This window comes from Vulpes vulpes, chromosome 1, assembly GCF_048418805.1.
Source record: "Vulpes vulpes isolate BD-2025 chromosome 1, VulVul3, whole genome shotgun sequence".
Lineage (NCBI taxonomy): Eukaryota > Metazoa > Chordata > Mammalia > Carnivora > Canidae > Vulpes > Vulpes vulpes.
Window position 1 is genome coordinate 23,365,672 of NC_132780.1, and position 10,103 is coordinate 23,375,774.

The following is a 10,103-nucleotide window of genomic DNA, read 5'->3' on the forward strand; positions in this document are numbered from 1 at the left end:
GACAATACCAGTTCATGACAGGAACCTCAGGTCACATGGTATCACCAGGCATCCCCTGGTTAGGCATTCAGTCTTTGCTGAAGGCCCATTAGCAAACTCGTTTCTCTAAAATAAAGTAGTTATTTGCCTAAAATGTAGACCTGTTTCAAAATCCTAGAGGTCTGTCCTGTGGTTCTCCTGCTGCCGCTTGCCACAAGCTCCATACAGTGTCCTGATTTGCCACAGAAACTTCAAGTATTATTGAATCTACTGTATCATAAGGCCTGGGCGGTAGAGCAACCTGAACCTACTCCAGAGCCTTTTCTCTTTCTGGTTCCACTTGAAACAGAAAGCCTGATGGCTGACTTGGTAGATGGTCCAAAGAAGATTTAGATGTTGTATGGGATACCTCCAAAATCCAAAAAGTCCTACTAAATGTTTTTTGGCAGTTCATGGTGTGAGGTGCAATAATTAGATGGGATATCTTAACCTACTCAGGCGAATGAATTCCTGAGAGCTTCACTGAGGTGGCAGGCCCCTGAATTTTTGTAGGTTTTGTTTCCCACCATTTCGTTTGCAGATTTATTACTAAGGTATCTAAGTAGTTGCTACTTGTTGCTCATCAAGATCATGACAGCATGTCATAATGAAGTGGACCAATGTGATGTTTATACAATGTCAAGACAGAGCCAACTGATGTAGTCCTGAGGCAACAATGTGAACATATACCACAGTTCGGTTTGAGCAGATAAAAACAAATGGTTTCTGGTGTTCCTTGTAAATTGTATGGAGAAAAAGGCACCAGCCAGTTCATTGGCTGCATGCCAAGTGCCTGGGTTAATTTGTTGCAATAATGATATTACCTCTGGAAGAGCAGCTACAGTCCAGCCACTATCAGATTAAATTTAGGATGGATGATCCACAGTCATTCTCAAAGATCCATCTGACTTCTGCTTAGGCCAGACTAGTGAGTTAAATGGGATTTGATGGCTACCACCACCTCTGCTTCTTTCATATCTTTGGTAGTGGCATTAATCTCTGCATTTCCTCCAGGGATGCAGTATTGCTTTTGGTTTTCTATCTTGGCAGGGAGCATATTGATCTATACTATGAAATATTTCCTTCTGAGAAACACTGTATTCAAATACCTTTCTAGGCCCAGGCCTAGATATCAATGTTGCCTGTTATGGCAGATGTGCCCACCTTGTATTTTGTAATTAAGTGTTTGTGTTTGGAATTAAGTGCTGCCACTTGGCCTCTGCTACTCATTGGATGATCCCATAGAAAACAGAGAGCCCATCTCAATGGTAGAATCTCCTATAGTCACAACTGACTTGCAAAAGAGAGCAACCACAGAGATTTTTAATCCTCTCACTAATATATTTCTTAATTATTTTAGTGATGGGAATGTCTTCTGTGACTTCTTGTGGAACATAGTTGAGAGATAGTGTTGTAATTTTTATGCTGTATAACAAATTACTACAAATTTAGCAGCTTAATGCAGCACAAATATACTCCATGTTTTATTCTCCCATTCTTTACCAGTCAGTGCCCTAATTTTCACATGAGAAACTTGGCAAGATTTTTATTTCAATTGATGTAAATCAGTCATCTGCACAATTGAGTTTTGTTTGATTTTTTTTTAATTTTTTTTAATTTATTTATGATAGTCACAGAGAGAGAGAAAGGCAGAGACACAGGCGAAGGGAGAAGCAGGCTCCATGCACCGGGAGCCCGATGTGGGATTCGATCCCGGGTCTCCAGGATCGCACCCTGGGCCAAAGGCAGGCGCCAAACCGCTGCGCCACCCAGGGATCCCTAATTTTTAACATCATTAGCCCTGCAGCTGTAAGAAATTAGATTCCTGTAGGGATGTCATAGAATCCCTGTTTCTCAGACTATGGCTTGAGCTGGCAGTTTAAGAACATGAATGTATTATATTCTTTCTGTAAGTACTCCAGTGCACTCAGGACACTGTCCCATACTGTAGTCCTTGTAGTTGTCATCCCAGCCATAAAAATGAAGTGCAGGAGTAACTTGGGCTCCCAAGGTACAAGGTAATAGCTTGTTTAATTGATACCACTGCATGCCCTGGGTTACTATTATCTGGTTTGGCAAGGAGCTCTGCATTGTGCTTATGTCCCAAAACAGAATTAAGTTAGTCTTCCGAGTCCATCTTTGCAGGCTATCTCCTGGAACCATTCCCAGTACCAGTTCTGTATCAATTTGGGTTTGGTTAGCATAGAGAAACCACACAGTGCTTTGAACAGGGAAGATTGAAAATAAGGTATTATTAACATCACCAGGGCTGGATGCTGGAAAAGGTGCTCACACCTCTCCAGGTGCTCACTGATGGAGAAGTTGCCCAGATAGCAGCAGGCCACCAAGGGAGCACATAGCAAGCAGGAAACAAACCCTATTCATCCCTAAATTTCTTCCCAATGCCCTCTGCTAACAAAGGTTAGCATCATACAAGCTTGTAAAGAAAAATATTTAAAGAATCCATTTTCACAGAGCAGGAAAATGAGTAAATTTGGAGAAACAGACAGGTGGCAACCACCACGGTACCTATGCAGAGCTGTCCAACATTGACCTATTCTATACATGATATGAGTCATGCACATATCCTTCTGTGTCACACTTGAATTAGCTACTGTGTTGCAATGACTTTTTCATGGGACTGCACACATGCCCCTTCACAATGCTTTGTCACCAGCAGCCAAGGCCCTGCCAAAACCGATTGCAGAGAAGTGACCTGGAGACCATAGCTCTCCTCCTCCTTCTTCTGCCCCCTCTTTGTATCCTCATATCAATTGAGGTCTTTCATGTTCTGTCATCTGGCTGGGTCCTAGCCTGCAAAGTCGGCCCTTCCCCCCGCCCTTCACAGAACCTTCCAGCAATCCCATGGACTACTTCCTGAGTATGTTGACATGTATTGGTGAGACCCTCCAATCCAGTTCCCCCATTCAGAACCCCCCCCTTCACAGAAACTTCCAGCAATCCCATGGACTACTTCCTGAGTATGTTGACATGTATTGGTGAGACTCTCCAATCCAGTACTCAGTTAACTGACATTTTTCTGCTTTCAGGTTGTTTCTGTCAAGTGGAAGATGAGGAGGACCCTCTTGAACAGATGAAGAGCTGCAGAGCCCACTCATCAGAACACCCCCTTATGTGTGGGAAGTGTGGCATAGAGTTCCAGGCTAGCTTTGGCCCCATCCAACGATAAGCCACTCATGGTATGGGGAAGCTATTGAGCAGCACAAAGGAGACCTTCCCTCACAGCTCCAGTCTCAGGTAGCACCCAGGTGTCTACACTGGACAGAAACCCTTCAAGTGCAGCAACTTTGGGAAATCTTTCCTGGAGAGTTCTGCCCTCCTCAACCACCTAAGAATTTATACTGAATTGAGATCCTATAGATGCTCAACAGGTGGAAATGCCTTCAAGGAGAAATCAATTCTTATTCAGAGAAAATTTCACACTGGAGGAGTTTCCCATATATGTAGAGTATGAGAAGTTCTTCAGCCACCCATCTGAATTGAGCACACATCATAAAAAATTCATACTGAAAAAACTTACAAGTGCGGTGAATGTGGGAAAACATTCAACCACAAATCCACACTTGTTCAGCACCAGAGAATTCATACAAGGGAAAGGCTTTATAAGTGCAATGAATGTGGGAAAGATTTCAGCCTCTCATCTACTCTTATTTGGCACCAGAAAGTTCACATTGGAGAAAGGCCCTTTAAATGCATGGAATGTGGGGAATTCTTTAGCCAAAAATCCAACCTCATTCTGCACCAGAGAGCACACACTGGAGCAAAACCTTATTATGCATTGAATATGGGAAATCCTACGGCAGAATCTCTTGTCTCAGTTGGCACCAGAAGGTTCACATGAGAGAAAGGCCATAAGAGTGCTGGCAGCGTGGGAGTCTTCACTGAAATAGCCACAGGTGGTTCTCAACACAGGAAGACCTCATGTGTATAGCACATGTTGCACTTTAGTTGCATCTCTTAACTTGTTTAACACCAGAAATGATAGGAAAGCCTTTAGATATATCTCTAACCTCGTTTAGTACTGGAAAGTTCATAACCCCCAAAGGACTATATAAATGCAGTCAAAATGGGAAACCTTTACCCCAAAGCACCAAACTTATTCTACATGCAAGTTTCCATACCATAGAATATCCTCTTTAGTCTAACCAATGTGGGAAAGCCTTCAGCTGCAGCTCCAACCTTATTCCACTTCAGAAAGTTCACACTAAAGGCCTTAGGGGTACAATGAAAGTGTGAAAGCCTTTAGCCATGGCTATCACCTTGTTCAGATGTATCAGAGAGAAGGGAGCCACTGCCAAAAGTTCAACCTTGTGGTAATAGTTTTCTGTTTCTGTGTAACAAATTACAATTACCAAAACATCCATTTATTAGTTCATGGTACTAAGATCAGAATTCTAGCACAACCTGGTTAAGTTCTCTGCTCCTAATAGGATGAAGGTGTTGGCTAGACTGAGTTCTTGTCTGGAACTTCTGGGGGGAAAAATCCATTCAGTATCATGGATTACAATGGAAAAATCTTGAGGCTATCTTAGAATTCTGCCTACCATGCTTTTTAAAAAGATTTTATTTATTCACTTGAGACAGAGCATAACAGGGGAGAGGCAGAAGGAGAAGCAGATTCCTTGTTGAGCTGGAAGCCCAACACAGGGCTCGATCCCAGGACATGGGGCTCAACCCCAGGACCTGGGGATCCCTGGGTGGCTCAGCAGTTTAGCGCCTGCCTTCTGCCCAGGGCGTGATCCTGGAGACCAGGGATCGAGTCCCATGTCGGGCTCCCTGCATGGAGCCTGCTTCTCCCTCTGCCTGTGTCCATGCCTCTCTCACTCTGTGTCTCTCATGAATAAATAAATAAAATCTTTAAAAAAAAATCCAAGGACCTGGAGATCACGACCTGAGCTGAAGGCAGATGCTTAACCATCTGAGCCATCCATGCACCCCTGACTACCATGCTTTTTAAAGGGCAAAAGATCTGGACACCTCAGCAAAGATGATACACAGATGGCAAATAAGCATAAGAAAATATGCTCAAGATTGTGTGCTATTAGGGAATTGCAAATTAAAACATCATTATATATGTACTAGAATAGCTAAAATCCAAACTACAACAGGAGGGGTGCCTGGGCGGTTTAGTTGATTAAGCGTCTGCCTTTGGCTCAGGTCATGATCCCAGGGTCCTGGGATGGAGCCCAAAAGGGAGCCTGCCTCTCCCTCTGCCTGCCTCTCCCCCTGCTTGTTCTCTCTCTCTCTCTGTCAAAATATTAAACAAAATAATACAACAGGAGGAACTAGACTCTCATTCACTGCTGGGGAGAATACAAAATGCAAAACGGTACAGCCACTTTGGAAGAGTTTGATAGTTTTTTGCAAAGTGAAATATAGTGTTACCATATCATCCAGCAATCACACTCCTAGGAATTTACCCAAATGTGCTGAAAACTTACATTCACACAAAAACAGGCACACGAATGTTTGTAATTCCTCAGAACTGGAATCAACTCATATGGTCTTCTTTTTTTTATTTTTATTTATTTTTTTAAAGATTTACTTATTTATTCATTCAGAGAGAGTGAAAGAGAGGCAGAGACACAGGCAGAGGGAGAAACAGGCTCCACGCAGGGAGCCGGACGTGGGACTCGATCCTGGGTCTCCAGGATCACACCCCGGGCTGCAGGCAGCACCAAACCGCTGCGCCACCGGGGCTGCCCTCATATGGTCTTCAATAGGTAAATGGATAAAGAAAATGTGGCACGTCCATACAATGGAATATTATTCAGCAGTAAAAAGAACTGAGTTGAAGCCACAAAAAGGCAGGGAGCAATCTTAAATGCATGTTGCTAAGTGAAAAAGTCAGTCTGAAAAAGGCACACACTGTATAATTACAACTTTATGATATTCTGGGAAAAGCAAAACTTAGAGGCAGTAAAATTGTGGTTGATGGGGACTTGGGGAAGGGGGAGAGGGATGAATAAATGAAGCACAGGAGATTTTTTTAAAAAGATTTTATTTATTCATGAGAGACACAGAAAGAGAGGCAGAGACATAGGCAGAGGGAGAAGCAGGCTACCTATGGGGAGACCGATGCAGGACTTGATCCCAGGACCCTAGGATCACAACCTGAGCCAAAGGCAGATGCTCAACCACCGAGCCGCCTAAGTGCCCCAGCACAGGGAATTTTTGATGCATCAAAACTATTCTGTATGATACTGTAATGACTGATATATGTGACATTAGGTATTTTTCCAAATCCATATTATGTACAACTTTAATATAAACTATAGATTTTAGTTAATAATAATGTATCAATATGGGTTCATCAATTCTAACAAATATACTACCCTGAAGATGTTAACAGTAGGGGAAACTATAGAGACAGACCAGGAATATGGGAACTCTGTACTATCAGCTCAATTTTCCATAAACCTAAAACTTAGGGCTTTAAAAAGAATGTATATTAATAAAACTAGAGTAATATTGGTAAATAAATGTCAGAAATTTTAAAAATGAGCCAGACTAGAGACAGTCATTGGAAAAATATGATTTTCAGTGTAGTTCATACTGGGCTACTTGGAGTATAACTGGCCAGTTTCAGGCCATGTCTATTCAAATTTAAAACATGGTTCTTTCATGACAGGCTCAAGGAGAGTCATACAACAAACTTAAGAGCTGCACCGTTTTGAGGGAAAAGTGTCTAACAATAGGACACTACTGGAAATAATTAAAGAATCTCCATCAAAAAATGTTGGCACTCAACATATTACATTTATAATCAGCAAATATACTAATAAATATTCTTTGTCCACTCTTTAATAAGCACATGATGTTTTCTGTTTATCAGAGTCTCAACAGGCTTGCTCAGTGACTTGTTCTGTCCATAGCAGGGATGTTCCCATTCTCTCTTCCCTGCTCCTGATGAGTAGGGGTTTGTCTCCTTATCCAATGTCAACCAACCCAAGAAGTACTAAAGGCTGAAAGTATGTGACCCCAGACAATGATGTGAAGCCACCCATACACAAAACACCAATAATTATGTATAAGAAGTATAAATGCATATTTCTTTTTTTAAAAAGATGTCATTTATTTGAGAGAGAGCATACATGAGTAGGGGAGTGGGGCAGGAGAGGGAGAAGACTCCCTGCTAAGCAGGGAGCCCAATGCAGAAATAATCCCAGGATCCTGGATTCATGACTTGCGCCAAAGGCAGACACTTGACGGATTGAGCCACTCAGGTGCCCCTGCATATTTCTTTTTTTTTTTTTAACTTACTGTAAAAGCAACTATGTAAAACCATATATATAATTGTACTGTTTTGCCTATAACAAATAGAAATACATTTGCTATTAGCTGCACAATGGAGGTGGATGAGACATAGCTGTATTGGCTTAAAGGAATGACTCCAGAGAGTATCTCAAATTCAATACAAGAGTGTATTTATTTGTCCAACCTCATCAAATTTTGCACTTGAAATGAATGTAATTTGTTGTACATAAGTTATACTTTAATAAAGTTGACTAAAAAATTCTAACTTTAAAAAAAAATTCTAACTTTAATAAAGTTAGAAAAATGGGCAAAAACTTGGGGCATCTGGATGGCTCAGTCAGTTAAACATCAGACTCTTGGTTTGGCTCGGGTCCTGATCTTGGAAGGACTGTGGAATCGCGACCTCCTCCCTTGCATCAGGTTCCATGCCCAGGGATAGCTGCTTGCAATTTTCTCTCCCACCCTATCTGCCCCTCCCCCTGCTTGCTCGCTTGTTCTCTCCCTCTAAAATAAATCTTAAAAAAAAATGGGCAAAGACTTAAGCAGATATTTCACTAAAGCAGATATATGTACAGCAAATACACACATGAAAAGATGTTCAATAGCTATTGCTGGTGGGAATGTAAAATGGTGCAGCTACTTCAGGAAACAATTTGGCAGTTTAGCATAAACTTACCGTACAACTCTACAATTGCATCTTTGGGCATTTATCACCTCCTTGACACAAACAACAATGAAAACTCATGTCCACACAAAAATGAAAACATGTTCACAGAAAACTGAACACAAATGTTCTTGGCAGTGTTATTTGTAATAGCTGATAATGATAATAATAAGGTAGACAATCCAAATGCCCTTCAGTAGGTAAATGGATAAACAAACTGGTATATCCAGATGATGTGATACTGGTCAGCAATAAAAAGGAATAAGGTGTAATAACATACACCTTGGACGGATCTCAAATACCTTATGCTGATTGATAAAAGCCCACAGGACAGCCCATCCATACTATAGGATTCCCTTAATGTGACATGTGTGAAGTGGCATAATTATAGTGCTGTTGACCACTAGTGGTCATGATTAGGAGAGGGTATGACCTAAGGGTTTGTTAGAAGTTATTTGTGAAAGGGAACAGCTCTGTATCAGACTCAGTGGTGGTGGTGGTAACATCAATCAATCTGCACATGTGATAAAATTTCACAAAACTACATGAAGAATATATGTGAAAATTGGTATAATCTGAATAAGGTCTGTAGTTGAGTTAAAAGTATTGTATTAATACTCAAGCACATGGGTGGCTCAATCAGTTAAGCACCTGACTCTTGATTCTGGCTCAGGTCATGATCTCAGGGTCATGAGATCAAGCCCTGCATCAGGCTCTATGCTCAGCTCGGAGTATGCTTGAGATTCCCTCCCTTCCCCTCTGCTCCTACCCCCCTCTCACACACTCTCTTTCAAATAAATAAATAAATCTTTTTTTTTTTAAGTATCATATTAGGGACGCCTGGGTGGCTCAGTGTTTGGGCATCTGCCTTCAGCTCAGGCTGTGATCGCAGAGTACCAGGATCACGTCCCTCATCAGGCTCCCTGCATGGAGGCTGCTTCTCCCTCTGCCTGTGTCTGCCTCTCTCTCTGTGTCTGTCTCTCATGAATAAATAAATAATAATCTTTTTTAAAAAACCTGCATACTTCAAACATGTATCAAATTTAAGCACCATGTCCTGCTAGATGCAAAATGGCACACAGAGGTGGGGGTGTGTGTGTCAGAACTTAAGGAGTCAGGCTGAGCTGAGTTTGTACTTGGGCTCCCATGTGACTATGTGGACAATGCCTCACCTCTCTATGTCCATTTCCTTATCTATACAATAGGGAAATTGTAATCTCAGTCTTTGGTGGGTGGGAATATAAACATTTGACTGCTGGCAGGGAAAGTCAGAATCACAGCTCAGGCCCTGTATGGCTGTGTGGACACTGCCACCTCCAGTCACACTCCACAGCCTTTCACAACTGGTTGGCAGGAATCATCTCTAACTACCAACAACCCCCCATGCTGCACTATTATCTGGACAGTTTCAGGTGTCTGCCTGCTGTGGCAACCCAATCTTCACCCTCCTCTTGCCATCCTTCAGGCAGCCAGCCCAAGTAGATGTCCTACAGTTGATGACACTGTACTTCCCTGTCACTTCCCTAGAAAGACTCCATTATCTCATTACCTGTCCTTATAGTCCCTAACGTAGAACTAAACTTAAAATCTGCAAAGTAAAAATCTTGAGGTTCAAGAAGGCAACCTCAATAATGCAAATAAAAAACATGAGCTGTTGGGCAGCCCAGGTGGCTCAGCGGTTTAGCGTGGCCTTCAGCCCAGGGTGTGATCCTGGAGACCTGGGATCGGGTCCCATGTCAGGCTCCCTGCATGGAGCTTGCTTCTCCCTCTGCCTTCTTCTCCCTCTGCCTGTGTCTCTGCCTCTCTCTTTCTCTCTGTCTCATGAATGAATAAATAAAATCTTTAAAAAAAGAGGATGAAATACAGTAGGGGGTCAGGGAGGCACTAAGACCTGAGACAACATAGGTCAGACACCAGGTGTGAAAATAACCCACCTCGGGCAGTCACCAGGGATGCTCTCTTCACCAATTCCAGTGGGGCAAACACACAGAATGTGGAAGCCACAAGAGCTATGGGGACTGATGAGGTTTGTGAGAATCCACCTCAGAAGAAGGCCTGACCTTAAGAGACTACATAGGCCCTGAGGATCATCTGTACAGGAACAACAGTGATATGCACAAACTAAATGTCCAGGGAGGGTTTC